General features: G+C 42.7%; 1 pseudogene across 1 annotated transcript in view; it reads left to right on the top strand.

Annotated features, from left to right (window-relative positions):
* The first annotated feature begins 546 nt into the window (after positions 1-546).
* LOC708350 (uncharacterized) overlaps positions 547-13,596 on the top strand; it is a 33,790-nt pseudogene continuing 20,740 nt past the window's right edge. The window contains exon 1 of the transcript XR_013401834.1: positions 547-793. The product of XR_013401834.1 is annotated as an uncharacterized LOC708350 (transcript). The remainder of the gene's footprint in view (positions 794-13,596) is intronic.

Genomic DNA, 13,596 nt, shown 5'->3' with positions numbered 1-13,596 from the left:
ACACACACACACCACACATCCCATACACACTGCATACACCACACACATCACACACTACACACACATCACACACCCATAGCACACATACTGCATACACCACACACATCACATACTACACACACATCACACACACACCCATAGCACACATACTACATATACCACACACATCACACTCACACACATCACACACACCCATAGCACACATACTGCATACACCACACACATCACATACTACACACACATAGCACACATACTACATATACCACACACATCACACTCACACACATCACAAACACACCGCACATGCATCCCTGGTTGGGAGAGTGTCGGGATCTGGCTAAGCCAATGGAGGGGGCTCCAGCCCCACACTCTGTACTTCAAGTGGGAAAGGAGAGACGTCTACCTGAGATCCCACCTGAAGAAGGTGTCCTGTGGCCACATGAAGTGGTCCCGGAGAGGGACCCCCTTTGGGCATGGCCAGGTCTCTGCACATGCTCTCCAGGTGCATGGGGCATTTTGATGGTACTCGTCATCCCCAAGGCTGGCATGGGTTTCCCCTCCCCAGGGCCAGCGCCCTTGAGAGCCAGCTCAGCCTCATTGCCTTCTCCCCGGCGTCTGGGTGGACAGGTCCTGGCCCTGGCCCCTCAGGACCCCCTCACCCTCGGCACTGCCAGCACCACCGCTGGTCACTGGAAGAGCATGGAGCTCCCCGTGTGGGCAGCGTCCAGGAAGGCCGCTCTCTTGCGCAGTGCAGGCCGAGAACCTCTGCTGCAGGCAGTGGTCAATATTCCAGGCATGGAATGATCTCCAAGTTGGGTCGAGCCCTGGTTCTGCCACTTCCTGGCACATGTACCTGAGCCACAGTCTTCTCTGTCAAATGGGGGAGCCACTACTGTGCCTGGCGAAGAATATCACGCCCAAAGCCAAACCAGCCCTCCGGAAATAGCAACCATGTCATTCCTACAGACACTTCTAAATACACACAGAACTGGGGCGACGTAAAAGCAAGTAGAAATCAGCTAAAAATAAAATCAAAAGGTTGGTGACATGTGCTTAGGTCCTGGATGGTCCTAAGGAGACAGGCGGCCTCAGCCTGGTCTCCTGCCCATCAGCAGTGGAGCCGGGGAGGGGCGCCAGTCCCCAGATTCCAAGGCCTTTCTGCCTTTGGTGAAGTAGTTGATGTGCCATCAGCTGTGCTTAACCTCCCTCATGCCTGTCTCTGAGTAATATTCAATGTCAGCCCTAATTAAACCCAGGAGCACTTTTCCCACTGAAAGAAGAGATAATGGCCTGTGCTGGGCTGAACAACTGTCTCCTCTGGGCCCAACAATCCCATGTTTGATCAATAAACTGAGCAGCCAGAGACACTGACCAAGGGTAGGAATTTCAAAGTCTGGTTGTTGTCCCTGCCCAGAAGAAGGCCTGGCAGGAGGCAAGGATGTTCTAGGGAAACATCCTCCCCAAGGCCCCAGCCTGAAGAGATGCCACATAGTCAGTCTTGCAGCGTGCCCCGTCATCACAATGCCAGGCTTGTAACATCCATTTCCTCCTCACAATAACCTGCAAGGCAGAAGTTACCATTTACTGTAAATGCCCAAACAGAGCTACAGATGGTCCCGTGACCTCAGCCAGGGTCTCACTGTGGGGAACTGTCTGTTCGAACCCAGGTCTGTCTGGCTTAAAAAGTTGTATTTCTACCCACGGCACTGCACTGATGATCCGCACATTAGTTTAATCAATTGTATGCCCGGCTCTGCGAAGAGTCTGGGGAAGCAGAGATGGCAGTGGGCACCTGGGGGGAGGAAGCAGTGACCAAGCGCCCCTCCCCCTGTCCCAAATCGCCATCTTCCTCTGCACTGTGTAGTCCTGGGCCTCTTTTATTAACCCTCAGCCACCCCTTCTGCCACTATTAGGCATTCTTAGACTTCACCATGGACAGGTGCCTCGGGGCTCAGCAGGGAAGGCCAGACCGGAGTCAGCTCCACACCAGGTGTGTGCTGTTCACTCTTAGGGGGCTCCAAATGCCTGCCCAGCCAGCCCTCCCTCCCTGTGCCTGCAATGGTGCAAGCCCCCTCGCAAGCATGCCCCTAAACACAGATTTCCAGCCGACTGAAAACTATTATCAGGCCCAGTGCAGTGACTCACACCTGTAATCCCTGCACTTTGGGAGGCCGAGGGGGTGGATGGATCACTTGAGGCCAGGAGTTCAAGACCAACCTGGCCAACATAGCAAAACCCCATCTCTACTAAAAATTAAAAAATTAGCCCACTGTGGTGGTGCACACCTGCAGTCCCAGCTACTTGGGAGGCTGAGGCGGAAGGATTGTTTGAACCCGGGAGGTGGAGGTTGCAGTGAGCCTAGATCAGGCCACTGCACTCCAGCCTGGGTGACAGAGCGAGACTCTGTCTCAAAACAACAACAACAACAACAACAAAAACTATTGTCATCGCGCTGGTAGTGTCTGATAGATTAACAAAGATGAGTTTATTCCATTCAGCAATGAACTGTGTGTTCCCCATGAAATAACAAGGACAATTGTATTTTCCCAATAAGTGAATGGGAGCATAAAAAGTAATATGCTGTTTAAAGTAAAATATTGAACAAATTAAAAATTATCAAATGCCAAGAAACTCCAGGCTTTCACCCAGTTGAAACTAATACACCCTAAAAAGAAAAAGAGACTAGATTTCATGGGAGAAACAACATTTTTAGGACACGGGAGTGGAACATGGATTGCGTCCCAACAGTGTTTCCACGCTGGAGTCTGCAGAAGAGTTGATGCTCGCTGTGGTGCTATGGAAAACAGTATGTTGGCTCTGAAAAGGTCGAGAAGGCTCCTGTAACCCAAAGGTAAACACTTCGCTGCAGGATTGCTGTAAGCCTTCAGCGTGCTAATGAGCATAGTCAAGCTGAGGGAGGTAAACGGAATATACCGTTTCCAGATTTGTTTGACTGCAAGGATCCTTTGCATGTGAGTAGTAGTGACAGCGGGGAAGCCATCTGTTGATGGATCCCAGAAGACCGTTCAACAGAACCGAGTTTAGGAAATTCTGCATTGGACTCATGCCGGTCCCAGAGGGTACAGGACGATGCAGTCTCTCGGAATCACTGGGCATGGTCTTCCCAGATCTGCTAGAAGATGACAAGACCTCACCTGGAACAAGATCTGGCCTGAAGCAAGACCTGCAGTTTCCCAGGAGGGAACAGCCACAGTCAGCCTCGAACATCCCCACTTCCTGCTGCTCTCACGTGAGCTTCTGCCTTACATTTACTTAGAGTTAGTAAGTCTAATTCCCTTACCTTGTCATCAGCAACTAACAAAGGTGATTGGCATGGCCTTAGTGAACGGCCCAGGCTTCCCAAATTCACCCTCGTTGCCAAGTGCTGCATGATTTTTTTATTTTATTTTTTATTTTTTATTTTTTTGAGACAGAGTTGCCCTCTTGTCACCCAGGCTGGAGTGCAATGGCACGATCTCAGCTGACTGCAATCTTCGCCTCCCAAGTTCAAGTGATTCTCCTGCCTCAGCCTCCTGAGTAGCTGGGATTACAGGCACCTGCCACCATACCCAGCTAATTTTTGTCTTTTTAGTTGAGATGGGGTTTCTCCACATTGGAAAGGCTGGTCTTGAAAGCCTTACTTCAGGTGATCCTCCCACCTCGGCCTCCCAAAGTGCTGGGATTGCAGGCATGAGTCACTGCACCTGGCCAAGTTCTGCATGATTTTTGCCACAGGTTTAAGGGTTTGAGTATGTGAGACCCCCGTGCTCTGCCACTCCTCCTAAGCCTCCTGCCTGCACTTGCCACGAGGCCTCCAGGTGGACATGGAGTCCAGGCTGTGGTTACAATGCCAAAGCGATTAGGCTGTCCATGAGTGTTGGTGCCATTAAGGGACATTGATTAGGACACTCTACTCTTTCAATAGATTTTCAATTAAAAGGAAGAAAAGATTGAAGACCATTCTGCCCTTAATTACCCACGTGGCCACTGGATGAGCCACTGAAATCCTCAGGCTCTCAGAATTCTAATCCAAACATTGATTCTCACAGTCCCTTAATCAAAATAAACGCACACACCCAGATACAATGGGATGTATCTCCGCTCTTTTCCAACAGCTTTCCCTCTGCCGTAAGGATATCCATCACTAACTGAGCTGTCACTGAGAGCCAGGTTCGGTGGACATTTTAAATATGTATCTTATTTAACCTCTCAGCCGCTCTATCAGGAAGTGAATGCGACCTCAGAGCCATTTGGCCTCAATTTGAGGTGCCCCTGGCAATGTGCTGTGCAAACTGCAATCCGCTTACTCCAAGGAATAGAATCACACTGTTGTGTGGAGGCCTCGTCGCTGCTGTTCCCCGACCCGAACTCCCAATATTCCAGAGACCCAGGACCTATGGACTGTGAAATTAGGAACCAAAACAGACACACCACTCAGAGCAGAGCCGTGCTGGAGGCTGGAGAAGTGTTGGGATTTGCAGACATTTAAAAACTAAACAATTAAAATCATCTGCAATGGGTGTGTTATGAATAAAATCATGGATTCACTGTAAATTTTTTTCTAAATACAAAACAGATTCAGGCACACTGTGTGTTCCTGGTCCAAGCCGACCTTCCAGTTAGTCTCTCCAAGGTCGGCGCCCCCTCCTCCTGCCTTTTTCCACAAAAGCTTTAGCTGTTACGCCCAAATGCTGGCCACATCTCCTCACTCACCTGGTGAAACTGAATAACCATTTCCTCAGAAGTTATGTGCAACACACATTACAACCAGGGGATTTTACATGTAGAGCTTCCTTATTTTAACCTCACACCATCACATTATCAGGGGTAGAGTCAGAAGGAGGCCGACATTTCCATTAGATTGGAACTCACAGGGTCAGGCTTTCAGAGGTGGAAGGGACGTCAGAAGGCTACTTCTCAGAGGGTCCGTTGTACAGAGAGGAAGCCAAGATCATGTGGGGGACCCACCCGAGCTGTGGTGATGGGGTGGTCTGTTACTGGGCCACGAACCCAGATCTTCAGACTCCAAGACCAGGTCTCGTCTTTGGAGATTACATGAACCCTTTCTTCAATCCACATGAAAACTAGGTCACAAAACACAGGTTAAGAAACATTTCTGATGTGTCCTCTATTGCTTAGGATGACTCCAGTTGGAGAAGGCACTCTACTCTGTTTATGGAAAATCACCTCCTCAGAAACTTTTTTTTTTTTAGCCATCATCATGTGCTTATGGAAAAACATCATTCAATAATAAACACCAGAATAGACACTCGGGAGCAAACCAGAGTTCTTTGTTTTGTTTTTGGTTTTCATTTTCTTTTGTTATATAAAGAGGATTTTCATTCTTGCCACCCTCATAAACTGTGTTCAAACTTTTCGTCTCTAGCTGCGTGTCTCTGAGCTAAAGACAACTGCTGCCTATACTGGACATAGAGCAGAAGTGGAAACTTTTTCTGTAAAGGGCCAGATAGTAAATATTCTAGCTTTGCAGGTCATATGGTGTATTAGTCAGGGTTCTCCAGAGACATAGGGCCAATTGAATACACACACACACACATATGTGTATATATATACACACACACATTGTGTATATATATACACACACATACACACAGATACATATATATACATCTACATATATATTATATATACACATATACAATTTATTCTAAGGAATTGACTCACGTGATTAGGAAGGCTGAAGGCTGAGCCGTCCCATGATCTGCCACCTGCAGGCTAGAGACCCAGGAAAACCCATGTAGTTTGAGGGCCTGAGTGTGGGAGAACCGATGGAGTCAATTCCAGGCCTGGTCTAAGATCCCGAGAACAAGGAGTAGTGAGGGCAGGAGAAGAGCCATGTTCCAGCTCAAGAGATCAGGCAGAGAGCAAAGTCAACCTTCCTCCACCATTTTATTCTATTCATGCCTTCAATGGATTGGATGCACCCACCCACACTGGGGAGGGCCATCTGACTTAGTCCACCATTTAAATGTTCAACTCTTCCAGAAACACCCTTGCAGACACACCAGAAATAATGTTTAACCACATATCTGAGCATCCTCTGGCCCAATCAAGTTGGTGCATAAAACCAACCATTACATCTGGTCTCTGCTGCACCTACTCAACTCCACCCTTGTGGCATGAAAGCAGCCAGAAAGTATAAACAGGTAGGTATAGCTGTGTACTAATAAAACTTTATTTACAAAAATAGGCCATTGGCCAGGTTTGCCAATCCCTGTTATAAATAATGACAATGTTTTTGTGTAGAACGCTGAGTGAATTATTGTGGCATCAGTGGATGTATTTTTGAATTTTACAAGCATTAATTAAGCACTTTCACATTTTACTGACTATCAACATTTTGCCTGGGCAAGCTGTCATTGTGTAGTCATTTGAAAAAACATTTCAAGAACACTGTTGTCAAGACTTGTAGAGAAGCCAACATTCAGGACATTCAAGAGGAAGGGTCAGGAATGAGTGAGCTGTATTTATTCCAGTCGTTCCACAAAGCTAAGAAGCACCTAGAAATACACCAATAACAATAAAGGTCTTGGGTACAGGAATTTTTTCTCTGTCACTACCACTTTGTGAAATAATTCTACACACCCTTCTTCCACATTGGGAATATTTCCAGTGGTCTCTAGAAAAGCTCTGCCCCTGGATTTCTATGGCATGGATTGTGTTACATTCTTACAAAACACAGCACAATACCCATCCCCTGCTGCAAACTACATGTTAGGGAAAACCTGATCAAAAGTTTTCTGAAGGAATTTTCCAGGCGCGGTGGCTCATGCCTGTAATCCCAGCACTTTGGGAGGTCGAGGTGGGCAGATCACTTGAGGCTGAGAGTTTGAGAACAACTTGACCGAAGATTATGGTGAGCTCTGACATTGAGGTGATGCACGGGGTCTGGTTCCTGGCAGAGGGGAGAGTGTGGGAGGGGAGAGGAAGGAACTACTTGAAGAACTGAGGAAGACAGGTGTGACCAGAGAGAGAAGAACCAGGAGGGGCGACGAGAGAGGTAACAGAGGTGATCACAGAAGGAAGAAAGATGAATGGGCCTCAGGTGAAGCCAGAGAAAACTCCAGAAGCCCACGAAGCACATTCCAACAGGCTCTTCAGGGACATTGTGCCCAAGAATTCCATACACAGCCCAGGTGTTGGCCACAAGAAAAGGTTGTAGAAAGACAGTGTCAGATGGAGAGGCCGGGAGGATGCAACACCCCCGCACCGCTATTCCATCTGCAAACTCCAGCCAGCAGAGGCCAAGTTAGAGAAAGCAGCACAAGAGGGGGCGAACATGGCAGCAAAGGTGGTGATAAGTAAGAAACCCCGTAAACAAAGGCATTCGGTCCAAGAAACTGTAAATGGGAGTAATACAATCAATGCAGGCTGGGCACAGTGGCTCACACCTGTAATTCCAGCACTTTGGGAGGCCAAGATAGGTGGATTGCTTGAGCCCAGGAGTTCAAGATCAGCCTGGGAAACATGGTGAAACCCTATCTCTACAAAATATACAAAAATTAGCCAGGAGTGGTGGTGCATACCTGTGCTCCCAGCTACGAGGGAGGCTGAGGCAAGAGGAATACCTGAGCCAGGGAGGTGGAGGTTGCAGTGAGCTGAGATCATGCCACTGCACTCCAGCCTGGGTGACAGAGCAAGACCCCATCTCGAAAAATAAAATAAAATCAATGTAAATGCCAAAGCAATTATTCTTAGAAGGTACCAAAAAAATCTCAATATACTAAATTGTGATTTAAGAACAGTCTGTTTCTAGAATCCCAAAGTCACAGAAATAGGACTGGTAAAGGGGAAAAGTGAATGCATGCTAAGTGTTTAATCACATGTGGGTTCTCAATAGGAAGAAATGAGAGTGAGAACCTCCCAAGTGCTGGCAAGCAGTGAGGGGTGTGTGCTTAAAACAAACAAACAACAAAAAAGCATAAAAACCAAAATAAAGAGGGGCAAAAAAAGACAATATGCATATAAGGTAGAATAGTACACTGCATTAAAAATCATGTTCTAGGCCAGGCACGGTGTCTGATGCCTGTAATCTCAGCACTTTGGGAGGCTGAGGTGGGTGGGTCACCTGAGGTAAGGAGTTTGAGACCAACCTGACCAACATGGCGAAACCCCATCTCTACTAAAAAATACAAAATTAGCCGAGCATGGTGGCAGGCGCCTCTAATCCCAGCTACTCAGGAGGCTGAAACATGAGAATAACTTGAACCTGGGAGGCGGAGGTTGCAGTGAGCAGAGATCGTGCCATTGCACTCTAGTCTGGGTGACAGAGCAAGACTCCATCTCAAAAAAATAAAATAAAATCATGTTCTACATGAAAACCTAGTGACGTGAAATTATTTCTATAATTTCAACTTTTATTTTAGATTCGGGAGTACATGTGCAGGTTTGTTACATGGATACATTATGTGCCAATGAGGTTTGGTGTACAAATGATCCCACCCCACCCAGGCAGTGAACACTATACCCAATAGTTTCTCAACGCTTGCTTCCTTCCCATCCTCCCCTAGTTAGAGTCTCCCTCTTTATTTCCATGTGTACCCAATGTCTAGCTCACACTTATCAGTGAGAACATGTGGTGTTTGGTTTTCTGTTTCTGTTAATTCACTTAGGATAGTGGACTCCAGCTGCACCCATGTTGCTGCACAGGACATGATTTCATTATTTTTAAGGCCGTGTAGTATTCCATGGTATACATGTACCATATTTTCTTATTCCAATCCACCATTGATGGGCACCTAGGTTGATTCCATGCCTTTGCCATTGTGACTGGTGCTGCGATGAACATACCAGTGCATGTGTCTTTTTGATAGGATGATTTCTTTTTCTTGGATATATACCCAGCAATGGGATTGCTGGTCAGATCTCCAGACTGCTTTCCATAGGGGCTGAACTAATTTACATTCCCATCAACAGGTATAAGGATTCCCTTTTCTCTGCTGCTCGCCAGCAGCAAACTTTTTTTTTTTTTTTTTTTTTTACTTTTTTATAAGAGCCATTCTGATTGGTGTGAGATGGTAGCTCATTGTCATTTCGATTCACATTTATATGAAAATTAATGATGTCGAGCATTTTTTCATGTTCGTTGGTCACCTGTGTCTTGAGAAGTGTGTGTTCATCACTTTTAAGCCTTTTGGCTAAGATCAAGTGTGAGAAGGGTGTGTTCGTGTCTTTTGCCCACTTTTTAATGTTCTTCATTATTGCTTGTTGAATTATTTAAGCTCCTTATCGACATAGTGTGGATGTTGTCTCCGCCCAAATCTCATATAGAAATGTAACCCCCAATGTTGGAGGTGGAACCTGTTGGGAGGTGACTGGATCATGGGGGCAGATTTCTCATGAAAGCTTTAGCAGCATTTCAGTTGGTACTGTCCTCATGATAGTGGGTCAGTTATTGTGAGATCTGGTCATGGCAGAAGGAGAAAGGGGAGCAGGCACACCCCATGGTGAAAACAGGGACAAGAGAGTACAGTAACAGACTATAAGCTTCCTGAGGCCTCCCCAGAAGCAGATGCTGCCATGGTTCCTGTACAAGTGTATTCTTGCATTGCTATAAGGAAATACCCAGGTAATACTTAGGTATTTCCTTATAGCAATGCAAGAATACACTAATACACTTACAGAAAAAGGTCTGGATACTAGACATTTTTCAGATGCATACTTTGTGAATATTTTCTCCCATCCTGTAGGTTTTCTGTTTACTCTGTTGATAGTTTATTTTGCTGTGCTGTGCAGAGGCTCTCTAGTTTAATCAGGTACCACTTGTCAATTTTTGGTTTTGTTGCAATTGCTTTTGAGTACCTAGTCATAAATTCTTTCCCAAGGCCAGAATGGTATTTCCTAGGTTTTCTTCTAGGATTTGTGTAGTTTGGAGTCTTACATTTAAATCTATAATCCATCTTGAGTTACTTTTTGTATACAGTAAAAGGTAGGGGTCCAGTTTCACTCATCTGCATATGGCTAGCGGGCTCTCCCAGCACCGTTTATTGAATAGGAAGTCCTTTCCCCATTGCTTATTTTCGTCAACTTTGTAGAAGATCTGATGGCTATAGGTATGCATCTTTATTTCTGGCTTCTCTATTCTGTTCCTTTGGTCTATGTGTCTGTTTTTGTGCCAGCACCACGTTGTTTGGGTTTATAGCTTAAAGTTGGGTAATTTGATGCCTCCAACTTTGCTCTTTTTGCTTAGAATTGTCTTGGCAATTTGGGCTGTTTTTTGATCCCATATGCATTTTAGGATTGTTTTTTCTAATTCTGTGAAAAACGATGTTGGTAGTTTGATAAGAATAGCATTGAATCTATAGATTGCTTTGGGCAGTATGGCCATTTTAATGTTATTAAATCTTTCAATCCATGAGCATGGAATATTTTTCCATTTGTTTGTCATCTACTATTTCTTTCAGCAGTGTTTTGTAGTTCTCCTTGCAAAGACATATTCCTAGGTGTGTGCGTGTGTGTGTGTGTGTCTATTATAAATGGGATTATGTTTTTGATTTGACTATCAGCTTGATTATTACTGGTGTATAGAAATGCTACTGATTTTTTGTATATTGATTTTGCATGCTGAAACTTTATTGAAGTACATATCATTTCTAGGAGGCTTTGGTGGAATCTTTAGGGTTTTCCAGGTATAAAATCATATCATCAGCCAAAAGAGATAATTTGGCTTCTTTCCCTATTTGATGCCTTTTATTTCTTTCTCTTGCCTGATTGCTCAGGCTAGGACTTCCAGAACTATGTTGAATAGGAGTGGTGAGAGTAGGCATCCTTATCTTGTTTCAGTTCTTAATGGAAATGCTTCCAGCTTTTGCTCATTCAGTATTATGTTGGCTATGGGTTTGTCATAGATGGCTCTCATTATTTTGAAGTATGTTCCTTTGATACCTAGTTTGTTGAAGGTTTTTTATCATAAAAGGATGTTGGATTTTATTGAAAGCTTTTCCCATGTCTATTGAGATGATCATATGGTTTTTGGTTTTCATTCTTTTATGTGGTAAATCACGTTTATGGAGTTGTGTATGTTGAACCAACTTTGCATCCTGGTACTGAAGCCTACTTGATCACGGTGAATTAACTTTTTCATGTGCTGTTGGATTCAGTTTGCTAGTATTTTGTTCAAGATTTTTGCATCTATGTTTATTAGAGATATTGGCCTTTAGTTCTCTTTTTTCAATGTGTCTTCACCAGGTTTTGGTTTCAGAGTGATACTAGCTTCAGAGTATCAGTTAAGGAGGAGTCCCTCCTCTTCAATTTTTTGGAATAGTTTCAGTAGAATTGGTACCCACCGTTTGTGTACGTCTGGTAGAATTCAGCTACGGCTCCGTCTGCCCTGTTTTTTTGTTTTGTTTTGTTTTGTTTTGTTTTTTGTTTGTTTTTGGTAGGTTTTTTAAATTACTGATTCAAGTTTGAATCTTGATCAAGTATGAAACTTGATATTGATCTGTTCAGAGTTTTGATTTCTTCCTGATTCAATCTTGGGAGGTTGTGTATTTCTAGGAATTTATCCATTTCCTCTAGACTTTCTAGTTTGTGTGCATAGCTGTGTTCATAATAATCTCTGCGAATCTTTCTTATTTCTGTGGGTCCAGCTGTAATGTCACCTTTGTCATTTCTTACTATGGTTATTTGGAGCTTCTCTCTTTTTTTCTTTGTTAATCTAGCTAGCAGTCTATCAATCTTATCATTTCAAAAAAACAACTTTTGGTTTTGTTGATTCTTTGTGTGGATTTTTGGGTCTCAATTTATTTCAGTTCTGCTCTAATTTTAGTGTTTCTCTTCTTCTGCTAGCTTTGGGATTAGTTTATTCTTGCTTTTCTAGTTCCTCTAGGTGTGACTTTAGACCCTTAATTTGAGATATTTCTAACTTTTTGATGTAGGTGATTAACACTATAAACTTTCCTCTTGACACTGATTTTGCTGCATCCCAGAGATGTTGGTTATATTGTGTCTCTGTTTTCACTTATTTCAAAGAATATTTTTATTTGTCTTAATTTTATTGTTTACCCAAAAGTCATTCAGGAGTAAGTTATTTAATTTCCATGTAATTATGAGGTTTTGAGAGATCTTCTTCGTATTAATTTCTATGTCTACTCCCCTGTGGTCCAAGAGTATGGTTGGTATGATTTCAATTTTTTAAAAATGTAATGAGACTGGCTTTATGGCCGAGCACTTAGAGTACTGGATGTGCACGTGAGAAGAATGTCTATTTTGTTATTAATGGCTAGAATATTCTGCAGATATATATTCGGTCCTGTAGGTCAAGTGATGCAAAATTTTAATGTTTATTGGGAGCTATTTTCACTGGGAATTAGTTTAACTTACAAGCTGGAGAATGTAAGTCTTTACACATTCAATGAAAAACAAAGATTAGAAAACCATATTACATTGAAATTTCATTCTTATACATAAAACTATACATTACATAGTTATGAAAAACTTCAACAAAGAAATAACAAAGTTAGTGGTGGTTTAAGAGACCATAGGAAAATTATATTTTCTCTTTTTTGTTAATTACATTTTATAATGTCTCTGATAAATATGTATTCTACCACAAGGAAACAAGTTATTTTAAAAATAAAATTGTAAAATAATTTGTATGGTGTAATTTGTAAGTCTATACATAAATTATAAATACATTCATAAAAATATAACCAGATGGCAGAGGAAGGACCAAATATATCATATATGATTAAAATTGATAAAAGTTAGAATACAAAATATGATACCATAAATACTTCTGTGCCAAATAACATAATGTTAAAATATTTAAAATGTAAACTCTTCAGAACATAAGGAAAAACTGACAAAAACATAATTTTAGTCACCTGTAGTCCCAGCACTTTGGGAAGCCAAGGTGAACCTGGGTCAGGAGTTTGAGATCGGCCTGGCCAACATGGTGAAATCCCATCTCTACTAAAAATACAAAAATTAGCCGGGCATGGTAGTGCATGCCTGTAATCCCAGTTCCTCGGGAGGCTAAGGCATGAGAACCTGGGAGGCAGAGGTTGCAGTGAGCAGAGATCCCGTGACTGCACTCCAGCCTGGGCAACAGAGCAAGACTCTGTCTCAAAATAAAAAAAAAAGGAAAAGAAAAACATAATTTTAGTGGCAGACACAATTACACATCTTAAAGTCAAGAAGCAGATCTTTAATAAGGATACTGAGTATCTAAATAATCTGAATTAAGAAGGCTGCTTTAATAGATATATTACGATTTGCACCTTCTAAAGATGGAATACATATTACTTTTTCAAATTCATGGAACAGTCACAAAAATATACCATATACCAAACAATGAATTATACCTCTGTAGATTTAAAAGAAAATGGTATATTACCAAATACTAATTTATAAAATTATGAACAATTTAAAAGTTATACCCAAAAAATACAACCTCTTGAGAACAATATATATGACTACATAAATAGTTGACAAATAAATATTTGATTAAAAAAATGCCATCACAAATGCAAATTATTAAGGAAGTGATTATAATTATAATAGTACACATTAGAGTATATGAAATTGGCTCAAAACTGTACTCAGGAAAAAAAAAAGTCTTAAAATATTTTGTTT

This window comes from Macaca mulatta, chromosome 12 (genome assembly GCF_049350105.2).
Source record: "Macaca mulatta isolate MMU2019108-1 chromosome 12, T2T-MMU8v2.0, whole genome shotgun sequence".
Classification (NCBI taxonomy): Eukaryota; Metazoa; Chordata; class Mammalia; order Primates; family Cercopithecidae; genus Macaca; species Macaca mulatta.
This window is presented reverse-complemented; position numbering and strand designations above follow the sequence as displayed.